The sequence below is a fragment of the Oryx dammah genome, unplaced genomic scaffold (genome assembly GCF_014754425.2).
Source record: "Oryx dammah isolate SB20612 unplaced genomic scaffold, SCBI_Odam_1.1 HiC_scaffold_8, whole genome shotgun sequence".
In the NCBI taxonomy this organism is placed as follows: Eukaryota; Metazoa; Chordata; class Mammalia; order Artiodactyla; family Bovidae; genus Oryx; species Oryx dammah.
In genome coordinates, this window is record NW_024070192.1 from 19,161,949 (window position 1) to 19,177,801 (window position 15,853).

Here is a 15,853-nt window from a genome sequence, read left to right on the forward strand (position 1 = left end):
CCCCAGGGCAAGTTTCTTAGCCTCTCTGGTCTCGTTGATCACGACAGTGAAACGAGGATGATAACAGCGTCAATCCTCTCTAGCGTGTCCAGTAACCAAGTGGGTGTGATCATAGCAAAGAATGCAGGGCAGTGACTGCCAGGTGGCTGTCCCGCAGGGCAGTCCCCGGGGTGGGGGGTCTTTCCCCTCAGAACTAGAGAGTCGGTCAGGGGGAGGGCCGCCTGTGCTAGTCTCACAGACCCTGCGGCTCTCTAGGGGCTTTGCAGATAACGGAGAAAAGACGAGAGCGCCCTCCTGGTGATGTGAAAGTCGCTCAGTCGTGTCCGACTCTTTGCGACCCCATGGACTATGGTCTGCCAGGCTCCTCTGTCCGTGGAATCCTCCAGGCAAGGATACGGGAGTGGGTAGCCGTTCCCTTGTGCAGGGGATCTTCCCTACCCAGGGACGGACTCCAGGTCTCCCACAGATCCCTGCAGGCAGATTTCACCACGAGGGAAGCCCAACAACACTGGGGTGGGTAGCCTACCCCTTCTCCCGGGGATCTTCCCGACCCAGGAATCGAACTGGGGTCGCGTGCATTGGAGGCAGACTCGTTACCAGCTGAGCTACCGTCCCAGGCTCTCAGTTAAGGAGCCTGGCCGGGACCGTGGGAAGGAGTCGGGTGTCTGGCGGCTCGCCGCCAGACCTCACGCGGCTCCCCCGGATGCACAGCCGCGACCCCGGGCTCACTTCGGGCTTCGGGAGCACCCGGACCGTTCTTGTCCTGCCGCTCCCGCGCCCCAAGCACGGTCCCCCCGCATTCGGACCGGAGCTGGCACCTATGATGCATGCGCAGAGCCTGAGGATGCTGGCCGCGCCCTCAGGGTCGGAGGAGGGTGGGTCATGCACATAGAGAGTCATCGTCCCGGGAAAGATGGGGGCCGGGGAGCCAGAAGAGATGTGAGAATTGACCAGAATGTGGAGAACAAGTTGTTTCACTGGTCTGGAACGGACATGGGCCAGAGAGGCAGGAATCTTGACTGACGACTGACAGGTTCACGGGTAGGTTGCTCATGGTGAGCTGAATGGAGAGGAGGGGAGGATGGTGGCTGTCGCCCGAAAAAGCACCATTGCCTCTCCGCCTTTTGGCTGAGATCGAGTGTAGTATCTGTTCTTTACAGGCTTAACATCTGATACCTCCTCTATCTGGGAACAATACGTTGCTAAGTGAGTTTTTGGAGCAAGCAGTTGGCATCGGAGCCTGCTCTGTGTTGCAGCACATCCCAGGAATGGTGCGCTCTCTCTGAGGACAAAACCGGCACCCCCAAGTGGTAGATCTGTTTCTTTCCTGGCCTTTCTCCTCGGAAGACTTCTCTTCTCTTTTGTGTTTCTCACTTGGGCTTCTCTGGGGTTTGTGTGGCTTTTCCCCCGTCTCTGTTTTGTCTTCTTTTAGGCCGATTTTGATTCTTTCCGTTGGATTCAATGGCTTAGTTGTGCTTGGCTTTTCCCTGTCTATTTCCTGCGCTGACCCAAGGGTGAAAGAGCAGATAAAACCTACGAGAGTCTTCTTGGAATGCAGGAACAGAAAAACCAGACCGTTATCCTCCTTTCCTTCCCCCATGTTGTAACCATTAATGGATTTCAGGTCCTCGTGAGCAGTATAACCTGTCTCCCGTCCTACCGCATAGGGAGAAGACATTTGCCTTACTGTTTCCTCCAAGCCAGTGTATGTGCTTCATCCAATCAGCAAATGACCTGCAAGACCCCTATCCCACTCCGTGTACCCTGGGTATAAAAGTGGACTATGGACTCCTGCTCAGCGTCGGTTCTCTCCTGAGCCGGCCCGCTGTTCTAACAGCGTCTCCCGTTCGAACAAACGTCATTTCCCTCTCATTTTGTCTCATGTCTGGAAATTCTTTTCCAACCTGCGCCCGGACCGCGACACTTCCCTGTTCATCGCTAACTCCCAGAGCTTGCTCAAACTCGTATGGCTGATGCCATCCAACCATCTATCTCATCTTCTATCCTCCCTTTCTCCTTCTGCCTTCGATCCTTCCCAGCGTGGGGTCTTTTCTAAAGAGTCAGTCGTTTGATTCTTTAACCTTTAGGTTTCGTTTAGGAAGCTTCCCCCCACCACTCCCACCCCCGCGCCCCCCCCCCCCTTTGGGGTGGTTCTTTTTTTTCATCTGCAGACTGGTTTCTGGAACGGTCTTTTCTGTTGTGCCATAGGAGTGAGTTGTTCCTGTCTGCACTTTTGGTCTTCTCCTGTGTACGCTGTACAGAAGGCGCTGTCCTAAACTCGCAGGCCACAGAGACTTTGGAAGCCCTGACACTCAGGTCCGAAGCGATCAGGCTGAGTGAGTCTCATCAGGCTCCATCCTCCTCTCTCGTGCCTCGCACCCATCTCTCCTGTCTCCCAAACTCCTCCTCCATATCTCCTGAAACTCGGTTATCTGCCAGATCTCCCATACATTCGCTGCCGTTTATTTCTGGTACTGACTCCAATTGGTCCCAGAGAGGTTGGCAGACCAACGCCTCCCAATAACCGTCTTACTGGGGTCTAGAGGCCAGGTTCTTTCACGGAACCGGAGAGAGGGAAGCGATGAGGAAGCAAAGTACAAAAAAGGCCGAGGGGAGAGGGAGAGGCGGTGAAGAACAAACTAAAAGGGGCCATCAGTCTTGCAAAATCATCTCCTGGGATGGCCAGCGTTGGGGAGAGGATGTGCGGATCTCCTCTTTCGTGGAGTCGTGCACACAGGTGGGTAGGGTCAGATCAGCCCTCCCGTGAGCCGACCAAAGACACTTTTAACCGTCGGGCGGAGGGGCATGGTTCTCTGGGGGCAGGTCATTGTGTACGACGATAATAACAAAAGCAACAAAAACCCAAGGTTAAAGTCCAAGAAACAGATCCAACACGGAGTCAGAACTGGTTCTACCCTGGACCGTTTCCTAGATACGCCTGGTTCACTCACGCGCCCTCCGCCCCTCACACTGACCCCAACCGACGGTTAGTTGGACGGTGACCATCCTCTGGTAGAAATACCGCCCGACGTGGCCGCGCAAGAGAATAGCTTGGACACCCCTTCTGGCCGTAGGCGTAGGCGATTGAACTCGGGTTCCTTCAGGTAGCCCTAAGACCGGCTGGGCCCCACCAAACAAATGACAGGCCAAGGTTGTCCTCCCTGCAAAGGTCTTTCCTCACAGGGAAGGAAAGTTTTCCCTCCCCGACCTCCTGTGGGCGGGGGTGTGGGGCGGTGTCCGGGGCTCTCGTTGAAATCGTGCTTGGGTCCCGGGCACCAGGCACCACCGTACAGCCATGGTGAGGCAGGAGGTACCTGCCGCTCCCCACCCCCACCCCAGGGTAAAGCAGTTGGAGATGCATTCTCTATCGACCAAAAGTTCCAAGAGGAGAAGGGCAGGGCAATGAGGGCGAGCGGGCTGGGCGCGCGCCCAGACCACACATTTCTCTTTCTGGGAGTCAGGAGACCTTCCTGACTACACAGGCACAGAAAGGCTCCTCGGAGGTCAAAGGGGAGTGATGCCAACTAACGCTAGGCTACCCACGGGCCTCTTGGGTAGAGTCCAGTTTGGCTAAGGGATGCACGCACACCTGTGGAAGGACCCTGAGAGAGACCAAATATGGCCCGTGAACCAGGCAGATCCAAATGATCGGCCAGAGGAGACCTGGAGAAATGCCTCGTAAAAGCAATTCAAGGGACTTCCCTGGTGGTCCGGTGGTTAAGACTTTGCCTTCCAACCCAGAGGGTGAAGGTTCGATCCCTGGTGGGGGAGCTCTGATTCCCACACGCCCTGTGGCCGAGAGATTTAAAAAATAAACTCAAAAAGTAATTCAAGCCACTCCAAGGGCGCGACTCAGGGACTCTCCCCCTCTGCGTCTGCCCGTGTGCCTATCCACACACAGCGTACTCTTTCCCTCTTAATAGATGCCCCACTTGTTTCACTACTTTCCGTCTCCCTGGGAATTCCTTTGTGCAGAGCCGAAGGGCCAGGGTCCTTGTGACTGACCACGGGTCTAGTGGCTAGGCCCCGGTGCTTTTAGCGCCGCGACCCAGCCCCAACCTCCGGCTGGGAACCCAAGCGCCGCTCCAAGCCACTGCAGGCCTAGGTCTCCCGAGATCGATTGGACCGGACCGTCTCAGGAGGGGCCCGAGGCCCGCTGTACTTCCAAGCTCCACAGGTGTTTCTGAAACAGAAGGGAAGGGGGCAGGGCACAACTTCTGAAAGTGTGGCATAGCCCGAGGACACAACAGACGTTCATTAGAATCACACGGGTCTAAGATGGGCTTCCCTGGTGGCTCAGATGGTAGAAAGAATCTGCCTGCAATGCAGGAGACCGGGTTCGATCCCTGGGTCGGGATGATCCCCCGGAGAAGGGAATGGCTGCCCACTCCAGTATTCTTGCCTCGAGAATCCCATGGACAGAGGAGCCTGGCGGGCTACAGTCCGCGGGGTCTAAGCTGGCGGAGAAGTCAGCTTCAAGCGGACCTTGATTCTCAGATCCGCGAGCTAAAGGACATACCCAGAGGCGCCGTGACAGTTCCAAGGCACTGTCAAAAGACCAAGACAGCGGGCAGTGGCCCGATTCCCGGAAACCTCCGCCCCTCCCCCAAATAGTTGCAGTCATCCTCCCACTCACTGTCGGTGCCCAGGCGCTCCGTCGTGACCCCGGGGACCGCAGCTCGCCAGGCTTCCGTGTCCTTCACCGTCTCCCAGGGCTGGCTCGAGCTCACGTCCTTTGAGTCGGTGACGCCACCCAACCGTCTCATCCTCCGTGGTCTCCTTCTCCTTCTGCCTTCAGTCTTTCCCAGCATGAGATGAAGGGCTTTTCCAGTGGGTCAGCTCTTCGCCTCAGGTGGCCAAAGCACTGGAGCTTCAGCTTCAGCATCAGCCCTTCCAATGAATATTCCGGGTTGATTAGCCTATCAGCTGATCAACTCACTAGCCTATGAGATTACCCGGCCCACGAAAGCTCACCGTGCCACCTCTCGAGGCCACCACACTCGCCCTGTGTGATGGCCCACACTCTGCCTATGGAGTGTGTTTCTCTCTGAATCAATCCACTTCTTACCTATCACTTTGTCTCTCACTGAATTCTTTCTGCGATAGGGACATGGAGAACCTGAGCTTCATCAGCTCTTGAAACCAAGTACCGTGGGTTTTGGCTCCGTCGGAGGCCCAGCCACGTGGATTGGAGTCCCAACCTGGGTTTGGCCGGGTTCGAGTCCCCGCCTGAGGTAGAGGGCTTCGTTTCGGCCGCCCGGCGTGCATCCGGAAGCACTGCTCAGAGGCCCACGTGTTCTGACACACTGACTTTTCCGTGACAGGGAAAGGGTTCGATGCACTCCCGTCGATGCAGGTCGAATCGGCGTAGGACGGCGCCACACCGCGCCAGACCGGTTTTGGGTATAACCCGCCACGGGCACTCGGTGGACAGTGGATGGGTGAGGAAACACCGAATTCGAGGGTTGTGTCACGGACAGGAGTCCACCAGTCTGGTGGGGAGGCCTGTGGACCCGTCCTGGAAAATGCTGAGCGCAAGCCCCATAGAATTCCGGGTCGCATCCCCCCATCCCCCTACCCCAAATCTGTCCCGCGTGCGGAGGCTGAGGACCCCCGCCAGATTCCCCCCGCCCACCGCCAGCACCACCACGACACAACACACAGGCATCTAGGGGGTCCGGAAAGAGCGACAAGTCACACGGTGAGGCTTCCCAGGGAGAGCAGGGTGGCTCTCCGCGGTAGACTAAGAGCCAGGAAAGGAGGCCAGGTCGGTGTTCTGATGGTGGTGAGAGACGGAACATTTCCCTCCGCATCAGTAAACAAGGACGTCACAGTCATCAGCAATTGCGGCCGTCACGGGAGGGAGGGCGAGCCGGTGGGCCCTGCTCGGGACTGAAAGACTATCCGGTCCCATCACTTCATGGGAAATAGATGGGGAAACAGTGGAAACAGTGTCAGACTTTATTTTGGGGGGGCTCCCAAATCACTGCAGATGGTGACTGCAGCCATGAAATTAAAAGACGGCTTACTCCTTGGAAGAAAAGTTATGACCAACCTAGACAGTATATTCAAAAGCAGAGATATTACTTTGCTGACTAAGGTCCGTCTAGTCAAGGCTATGGTTTTTCCTGTGGTCATGTATGGATGTGAGAGTTGGACTGTGTTGGACAGTGCTGAGCGCCGAAGAATTGATGCGTTTGAACTGTGGTGTTGGAGAAGACTCTTGAGAGTCCCTTGGACTGCAAGGAGATCCAACCAGTCCATCCTAAAGGAGATCAGCCCTGGGATTGCTTTGGAAGGAATGATGCTAAAGCTGAAGCTCCAGTACTTTGGCCACCTCATGCGAAGAGTTGACTCACTGGAAAAGACTCCGATGCTGGGAGGGATTGGGGGCAGGAGGAGAAGGGGACGACCGAGGATGAGATGGCTGGACGGCATCACGGACTCGACGGACGTGAGTCTGAGTGAACTCCGGGAGACGGTGACGGACAGGGAGGCCTGGCGTGCTGCGATTCATGGGGTCGCAGAGAGTCGGACACGACTGAGCGACTGAACTGAACCCAACTGAGCGGCCATCCCACTGCAGCCAGTCCCTCCAGGTGAGCCCCGAGGAAGCCCAGGATGTGAAAAGCACAGGATGGCGGCCCCGGAGCGCCGAGATGCGCAGGGAAGGCATGATTTCCGTGAGCCCGGGCTCGAGCGTCTCGCTAAATTCCTTAACTTGGGATGCCTGGTTTTCTTTCATCTACAGAATAGGAAACACCTTTTGACGTTCAGACCGCCTGCCCTTTGTGGCAAAACTTGTGTGTCCCCTGGCTCCTCCCCCGCACTGCCCACCTCCTCCTGGCGGTTCTCTCAGGGTCGCTTCAGACGCTGACTCCGGGGCTGGAAGTCCTAAATATTCCCGCTGAGTAAAATGCAAGTCTCAACTTCTAGGTCGTGGATTTTTTTTTTTTTTAAGTGGACAGTGCTGAGCAGAGGGGTGGCCGGCGGGAGGCTTTTCTCATCAGCCTGCCGGGGTCCAGGCTGAGAGGGGACGAGGGAAGGGCGAGGCTTAGCAGCTCTCGGCCATAACCTCAAGGCAGAGTCAGACTCTCCATCACACACCGCCAGCTGCTTTCTCCTCCGTGAAACTCAGGGGGAGAGCCGCCTTGACGGGCACCGTACAGAGGGTGAGAGAAGCGCCCTGATCTGAGCTAGGAGGGCTCCCGCCTGGGTGAAGGTGGGGCGCAGCAGGGCCGCGCTGGTTCCCCCCGGGGAAGCTGAACCCAGCCGGCCCGGTCTGGGAGACGGAAGGAGTCTGTGAGGGGAGAGGCGTGGGGTTGGGGGATGATGACTGTAAGAAAGAGCCCACTAGAAGCAAGCGTTCCCCGGAGCAGCTGTGAGGCCCAGCTCACACCCTCGCGGCGTCCCGGCGGGTCGGCGGGGCAGCAGGCCGCGGCCCTCCTTCCCCCGGCGCGCCCCCTTGCTCTGCACCTCTGCGTTCTCGCCCACGCCCTTGCCAAGAGCCTCCCAGAGGCTCTTGCCTCCAGGTTCGCCCCTCATGTCAACGTGGCCGGCCCGCACACCGCCAGCGCCCCCGGTGAAACTCTAACCTGTCCCGTCGGCCGTCTCCCGGGTCTGGAAGCCCTTCCTGACTCGGCTGGCTTCCTGTCTGTCCTTCGCACCTTGTCACTGATTGGGTGTGTCCGGGTAGGGACCCCGAGCCACGCGGGAGAAGCCTGGAGCCCCGAGGAGGTCACACCAGGTGGGAGCCGCGCCCACTCGTCCACGTCTCAACAGTTCCCTCAAGAGCTTCCCAGGTGGCGCGGTGGCAAAGACTCCGCCTGCCGGTGCGGGAGACGCAGGAGACGCGGGTTCGACCCCCGGGTCGGGAAGATCCCCTGGAGTAGGAAATGGCAACGCGCTGCAGTTACTCGCCTGGAAAATTCCACGGACAGAGGAGCCTGGCAGGCTAGCGTCCGCGGGGTCGCAGAGAGTCTCACGGCACTGAGCGACTGAGCACACACAGGGGCCCCCCCTCATCACACCGGCGGGGGTGGGGGTGGCGGTGGGGGGTGGGGTCCTGGCCATTCGGCTCCTGGGCGGGACACATCCGGGGCCGGGGAACAGGAGCGGTGTCTGGCCCTGGGACCCGGCACAGGCCCTGGTGGGTCGAGTCTCGGGGTGGTTAATGACCGTTTGTCAGAACCGGCGGTGAAGGCGGCCAGCCCGGACCCCAGCTCCGGCGCTCACATCGGTGTCCTCTCAGGCAAGCCCGTGTCCCGGGGGTAAAGGCAGGTGCCTTCTCACTCGGTCTCCTGGTCGGGCAGCGGGTCGGTCCACTCCACAGTGCCCGTCGCTTCCGGAACCGGCATCCGTTCTCCGGAGAAGCGTCATTCCTGTAAGGGATTCCTACTTGGCCTTGAAGGGTCACCTCTCAGTGTCGGGCTCTGTCTGATGGGGTGTACCACCCACCGTCTGCATGGAGGGGATCGGTCAACCCGTGGCCTCAGAGTATCAAAGGTGGTTAGGGCTGTGGGCTCTGCTACATTTTAAAGGCAAGTCCAGGCCTATGACTCCAAAATGCACATGGGATGCCGTTGAGGCTTACAGGTGGCATCTCAAACAGGTGGTATGAAGGAAAAACTGGCTCATTCATACTGTGCTCCAGAGGAAGGTTGGGGCAGTGGTCAAGAATCTGCCTGCCGATGCGGGGGACGCAAGGGGCGCCGGTTCCATTCGTGCCTGGGGAAGATGCCCTGGAGGAGGAACAGGAAATGGCAATCCGCTCCAGGACTCTTGCCTGGAAAAGTCCATGGACAGAGGAGCTTGGCGGGCCTACAGTCCATGGGGTCGCCAAGAGTCGGGTGCGACTGAACACCACCCACCCAACCCCGGGAAAGTATCCCCACCCCCACCCCCACCCCCGGCTGGACGATGTAGACGTTGAGGGAGAAGAAGAAGACGACCTAGAGGAAGATTTAGGAAATTACTTCATAAGTCTTTTCGACTCAAAATGTGAAAGATATCTTTTTAAAATTGATAAATATGACGATATAAAAACGGAACCTTTAAACAATGCAATCATCATCACCTTAAGCAAAGCCCAACCGAAAAGCCAGCAGGAATAGGGAAGAGGGTCGAAGACCACCGACAGGGAGGTTATTAATAGCTCACAGAGAGAAAATGTAAAGGCTTCTCTGAAACAGGAGGGGACGCTCAACTTTATTTACCCAGGAGAGAAAACCGCATATCCGAGCTAGGCCGAGGTACCGTTTTCACCTAAGAGATCCACCCCTCGCGCTTTCCCCACCCTCCACCGAAAAAGCATTCCCAAGTCTGATGCCACGCGGGGTTGTTGGCGAGGCTGGGGGGACGAGGCGCTGCCGGAGAACGCCTGCCTTGCTCTTCCAGTCACCGTCCCTGATCTCCCGAGCTTCAGGGGTCCGTTGCGGTGAGGGTGGCCGGGACCGCCACGGCCCCGCACCGCCGTGAGGGCACAAGGGGCACCCGAGCGGCCTCGGCAGAGCGCTGTGCCCCGGGGCCGGGCGCCCTTCGCAGACCCTTCAGTCCGTGCACGCCGATTGGAGCAAATTCCGCGGGAGCGCATCACGCAGTGAGAAACGGAGCTGCCAAGTGATCGCGACGGGCAGTGTTCCATTCCAACGACTGTGCCCCAGGACATCCCTTGTCAGGACGAATCCCCCCAGCCCCACCCCCACCCCCACCCCGCCGCCCCAGGGGACCCGAACTGTGGGGCAGAAGACGGGCGGGAGAACGCGGACGCGAGCAGAGCGGCCGGGAGCAAGGAGGGGCGAGGGAGGGGGTGTGGTGCTGGCCGTTAGAGCCGCGGTAACCGTGACGGGTGTCGGGCACTAGCTCAGCGTGTAGGAGGCAACGGTTGCGAGTGCAGCGCGAGCCGGGGAATGAGCGACAAAAGCGAGGTCTTGATTTCTGGGGCTGGATCCGTGAGAGCTGTTTCCGTGTCAGCGCGTCCCTCGCGGTCTCCGGCAGCCGCCCCTGGGTCGGGAGGCGGGCTCCGGGCCTGGTGTGGGCTCCGGGCGCGAGGAGGCGGTCCGGAGGGCGGAGTCCGCCCGCGGTAGCCGCGCCCCCTCGGGCGGCAGAAGGCGGAGCATGCAGATTAGAAATGGCTGTTCGGCGCGGGAATGGCGGAACAATTAAGGACATAGAACTTGTCCTTTCAAAGGTAGAGGACAAAAAGGTCTGCACAGGAGTCCGATGACAGCACTGTCGACGACGCAAAAGGAATCGGACAAGGAGGATGGTTCAGGGCGCTCACCGTGGGTTGAATGGGGATGGAGCGAGGGCGGCTGCGGCCAGGCTGAGCCAGCGGGTATCGCTTCTCGGCCTTTTGGCTAAGATCAAGTGTAGTATCTGTTCTTATCAGTTTAATATCTGATACGTCCTCTATCCGAGGACAATATATTAAATGGATTTTTGGAGCAGGGAGTTGGAATAGGAGCTTGCTCCGTCCACTCCACGCATCGACCTGGTATTGCAGTACTTCCAGGAACGGTGCACCCCTCTCGGGGGGAATAATCGTGGTATGACAAAAGCAGACAGTGTGTATGAACATGCTGAGAGCCCCGGAGTGATAAACTGAGACTGAGGGAGTTCAGCTCGGTGGTGCATTGTCCAGTTTTTATGAGGTTCCGTCGCTCTGCACTCGAGCCCGCTGTGAGTCTCTTTTTCATCTTGCTGCGTCTGTTCCGTTTTGGTTTATTTTTGAGATGAGCGTTTTGTGCTCACTTGGTTACAGCAGTGTCGTTTATTCTCCCTTTTTCTCGTCGTTTCTTTGTTGCGCAAGTGAGAGAAGGTGGACTCCGACTCTTCGCTGGGAGGCTCCCGGGAGAAACGCGGCCTTATGTAAGCGTTCGCAGCGAAGTGTTTCTACTGCCAGCGGTCCCGTAAGGAGTCTGCTTTCTTCTACAGGTGTGCGTTTTCCATTTTTGGCCCAAGACTGTAATATATAGTTAAGAGCCCCGTAGTGTGGCCGCAGAAGCTTGCTTGCTTTTTCTCTCTCAGCTGAGGCCCTTAGCCGCAGACCCTCCAGCGGGGCTCAGGGGCGCAGAAGTGGCTCTAAGTGCAGCACGTGCACCTGGAAGCAACTCAAAGGATTTACAGGCAATGCCCGAAAAAGCAAGCAGTAGTTGGTATACATTTAGTGAGGCAGCGAGCGTTTCCTTCTCCCACTGCTGAGATGGCGGAAGCTAGTCGAATTCCTCAGTATGAAAAGGAAGGTATTAATTGGTGAATGAGGGTCCTGGGAAAAATGAAAGGGAGCACCCCCAAAATGCTGACGTGGAACAAGGATTCCAAGGAGGAGGTTTAAATGCTCGTGTGATTACGGGAAGTGCGCGTGTTCCTGAGAGAATTATTGTAGCAGGAAGTAAGACGTTCCATTTTCAAGGCCAACCGATCTTGACCTTATACAGTCAACTCCCTTCAAAACCTCTGGCACTAAAACATACCACCTCGTGTGCTTTCCCTAAGTGAAAGACAGCTAGATTTTCTGGGTTTAGAAAGACTCCAACCCCTCAAAATGAGGAAATGGGTGCAGCTGACAGGCTGAAAAGAGCGCGCTGGCTGTTCACCAAAATGGAACAGCCGGTCAGAACGGACTCCATGTATGACATTTCAAATAGAGATACAACATGGAAGGAACTTCAGGTGACAGAACAGAGAACGGGCTAAAGGAGAAAGGGCCATGTATGTATTCAGTCACTGTAGCATTCTGGCTGATTGATAGCTCTGGTTTCTCCGCTGGAAGTAACCTCAACGCTCAAAAATACTCTCTCAACAGCTGAAAATACAAAGAATGTGAGAACTTCTTTGTTTCTGTCTTTGCAATGTATGTCTATGCAATGTTTCACAGTCCACGCCCTGAAAATGTATTTCTCCCAGAAAAGAGGGGGAAAGGGCTTGTATGTGCAGAACTAAAGGTATATTGTCAAAAAGAAGAGGCGGCGGAGGGCGGGGGGGCCGGGCTGATCCTGAGGCAGGAGAAAAACGAGAAGCGCATCCACTCGTTCTAAAGTTTCTCTCCACCTGTACCGTCAAAACCGGTCTCAAAAATACAAGCTTGATGCCTAGTGAGCCCTCCCTCCCCGGTAGCCGCGCCGCCCTAGAGCCAGAGCCGGAGTTATACAAGATGGCCGGCCAGGCAACCTGGGGGCATCGGTCCCCTCCAACAAATGGTGACATGCAGAGCCGGGGCTGTGGTCACCTTCCTCTTCATGACAACCGCCCCACCCACCCACCCACCCACCCACCCCCGCCTCCCGTGGTGAAGGTACTATGCTTGCAGTCTCAGCGCCCCTTGGTGCGCAGTGAGTTGATGCCTCCCCCTCCAGACTCCGAAGCATCTCGGAAGTAAGTGCCTCCTGGACAGTACCTGGGGTCCTGGAGCCCCTCTGCGGGCGGGCGAAGGCGCTTGAGTCCGTGTCCGACTCTTTGCGACCGTAGCCCGCCAGGTTCCTCGGCCCATGGGATTCTCCAGGCAAAAAGAATACTGGAGTGGGTTGCCATGCCCTCCTCCCGGGGATGGATCTATCTTCCCGACCCAGGGATTGAGCCCACCTCTCCTGGGTCTCCTGCACTGCAGGTGGACTCTTGGTTACCGCCGAGCCACCAGGGAAACCCCAAAGCCCCTCTGTGTACAAATGGTGCCCTCTGTGCCACCTGCTTTCTGGACCCCACTCGCTCCACAGTCACCGAAGATGGCCTTGTGAAGATTGTGCGGTACGAGGGCATCGGGACCCTTGTGGCATGGCCTCCCAGCCATCTTTGTCGATGACTGTCGGCCACTGCCACCTACTTCACCGCCTACGACCTACTCGAGGCCTTCCTGTGTGGTGGAGCCCTGACCTCTCCCTCCGCGCACCCTTGGTGGCTGGTGCGCGGGCCTGCCTGGGCACCGTGACTGCCATCAATTCCCTTGGAGCTGGGCACGGACAAAGCCGAAGGCTCGGCATCCCGCGCTGGGAGCTGGGAGCTGAGCACGTGCATCCGAGCGGCCGCGTGGCTTCGGCCGGCTGGTGCTCGCTCGGGCGGGGCTGGGCAGGTCCGGTCCTAGTGCCCCTTCGGGATGTGCCCTTCTCGGCTCTCTCTGTACTGGTTCAACTAGAGCTGGCCGACGTGGCTCAGGTCGAAGGACCAGACCGACCTTCGCTTTTTTGTCTTCGGCTTTTGTGTCTGGCGCCATCTCCTGGGCGGTGGCGGCCATCCTTTCTTCCTTTCAACGTGACGAAGACTCCACGAGCGGTGGAAGATGTGAATGACGCCCCCCGGCCTCGCACGCCACCACTTCGCTTGGCGTGCTGCTACTGAGGACCCGGACCCCAGTCGGTCCGAGGATCAAGCAAGCCTCAACACCACTTCACCCCACGGGCGACATTTATCAGCGCTTGCTTGCTTGAACCTCGCAAAAAAAACCTTCCAAAAGACTCAACCGGTAACAGCCCGGGAGATGTTCAAAAGAAACCAGAAGATGCAAAGGAAAAAAAGCGAAACGCAAGTTAAGGCTTTCCCCCGGGCTGTCTCCTGTGGCTCAGGTGTGCGCCCTGCCACATAAACGCCAGCGATCCGACTCTTGGCTGGGAAGCACCCAATGGACACCGCGCCCCACCCGTGCGCTGCAACGACCATGTCTCGGGGGGGGGGGGACACCCAAGTAAAACTCGCTAGCTCACCTTCCAGAAAAATCTACTTTTAGAAAGACACAAGTTATTCCCCCTAGGGAGGGTGCACCGTTCCTGGAAGTACTGCAATACCAGGTCGATGCGTGGAGTGGACGGAGCAAGCTCCTATTCCAACTCCCTGCTCCAAAAATCCATTTAATATATTGTCCTCGGATAGAGGACGTATCAGATATTAAACTGATAAGAACAGATACTACACTTGATCTTAGCCAAAAGGCCGAGAAGCGATACCACCACCCGCCACTCGGCCGCTACCGCCCTCCCCTCACCTCCATTAAGCTCACGGTGAGCAAAGTCAGCCTCGAACGAAGGCCCGCCCTCTCCCCTAGACTGCACGGTGTCCTAGTGCCACAACTTCTAAGTCGTCCATCGTTCGTCGGATCGTTTCATTTGTTGGGCTCCTTTAGGCTTTCTGTTCTCCCACGGCACCCCCCCCACCCCGCACCCTGCAGACAGCCAAGCAATTTGCATGCCCCGCCCACACACGCGCCTTCTGCCTGCTGCGCGTGTGCGCCGTCTCGCGGTGGAACCGAAACAAGCGCGTGGCCCAAAGCTCCCGGAAACGCCCAGACCGAGAAAGACGCAAACCGTTCCAACCGGGTTTTTCTTTCCGGCATTTCTTTTTCTTCTTAAAAATCTTTTCCCCGAACACATAGCTACGTACCCACCCACCACTCATCGTCTTACTGTTATTTATTGTGTACACATACACGGATGAGTCGGCTATGTTGAAGTTCTCTTGTTACTTTCTAGATTTTAATTCGTCTTGATTTAACTATGGCTTTCTTTCCATGGGCTCTTTTCTTTTTCTTTTTGGCTACCCTGGCTCTTCTACGGGTCATGTGGGAACTCAGTTCCTCGAGTAGCGATAGAACCCGCGGCCTAGCTTACATTGGGAGCGCAGGGTCTTCACCACTGTACTGCCAGAGAAGTCCCTACAGTCACTCTTTTCTATTTCCCTCGGACTCTCTTGGTATTTTTATGTGGCGTTGCTGGACAGGGAGCCGAGATATTCGCGGCACAATTTGGCTGCTCTTCCGCCAGCTGCTCGCCAAAAGGCTTCCACGTAGGCCTCCTCGGCTTGATGGGACGGTCCGGGAGAGAGAGTGGGAGGATTTCTCCCAGTCCAGATTGCTGCGGACTCCTTGCCATAAGGCCGTGCCCCATCGCAGCTGACCTGCCTTCTTGGCCGCTCAACTGCAAGCCTGCAGTGGAGAACAGGGGACACACTGACCGAGCAGCTGCTGAGGCCTCTTCTGCCTTGAGGATACCCTCTCTTCTCCTGTCCACCCCAGCCCATCAAACTTCCTGGTGGGTGGGCGGGTTGGGGGAGCGTGGAAACCGCTGAGCACTGGAGGATCAGAAAGAGGGTATAGGCAAGTGGAGACACACCTGCCGGCGCCTGTTGGTGAGTCTCCCGGAGTGCGCATGGAGCCCTTTTACCCTGAAAGTAAGGGAACCTCCTTCCAGTTTTGGGACTCTCCCTGCCATGTACAATTAGACAAAGCTAACTTCTCAAAATTCTGACCCTGCGAGAACCAAACTATGTCTAGGAAAAAGCTTGAGGTAGAGCGCAGTATTTAAGTTATCGATGTCTGTGCTCTGCTGCCCTCCAGCAGCAACTACTGAGCCTTTGTGCCACAACTACTGAAGCCAGTGGGTTTAGAGCCTGTGCACAAGGAAGAGCAGTCCCCAACTGGCAGCAACTAGAGAAAGCCCGTGCGCAGAAAAGAGGACCCAGTGCAACCCCAAGTAAATACACTGATAATAATAATTATCGGGAAAATATTTTAATTGGATTAAATACTTTGGATTGGATTAATTACTTAATTGGAGTAAAGATTTACTGAGCATGGCCCTACCCATCAGAACAAGACCCAGTTCCCCCCACAGTCAATCTCTCCCCTCAGGAAGCTTCCATAAGCCTCTTATCCTTATCCGTCAGAGGGCAGACAGAACGAAAACTACAATCACAGGAAACTATGCAGACTGATCGCACGGACCACAGCCTTGTCTAACTCAGTGAAACTGAGGGAGGAAAGGAACAGGCCGAGCTGACTCCATTTTGAGAAAGGAGGAAACGCCATCTAGCACTTTCAGTGAGCTTTGGACTATGTGCCTGTTAGCCATGGGGATAACATACCTACGGC

General features: G+C 56.8%; 3 non-coding genes and 2 pseudogenes across 3 annotated transcripts; 4 read left to right on the forward strand and 1 right to left on the reverse strand.

Moving 5' to 3' along the window:
* Positions 1-1,108: 1,108 nt before the first annotated feature.
* LOC120867501 lies at positions 1,109-1,295 on the forward strand. Its single transcript, XR_005721925.1, has one exon. It is a non-coding gene; the product is annotated as a U2 spliceosomal RNA (small nuclear RNA).
* Positions 1,296-8,414: 7,119 nt separating this feature from the next.
* Positions 8,415-11,810, forward strand: LOC120866580 (annotated as a pseudogene).
* On the forward strand, positions 10,339-10,529 carry LOC120867497. The gene has a single exon (XR_005721922.1). It is a non-coding gene; the product is annotated as a U2 spliceosomal RNA (small nuclear RNA).
* A 344-nt stretch (positions 11,811-12,154) lies between the features above and the next one.
* On the forward strand, positions 12,155-13,470 carry LOC120866581 (annotated as a pseudogene).
* Positions 13,471-13,741: 271 nt separating this feature from the next.
* On the reverse strand, positions 13,742-13,932 carry LOC120867499. Its single transcript, XR_005721923.1, has one exon. It is a non-coding gene; the product is annotated as a U2 spliceosomal RNA (small nuclear RNA).
* Positions 13,933-15,853: the final 1,921 nt, after the last annotated feature.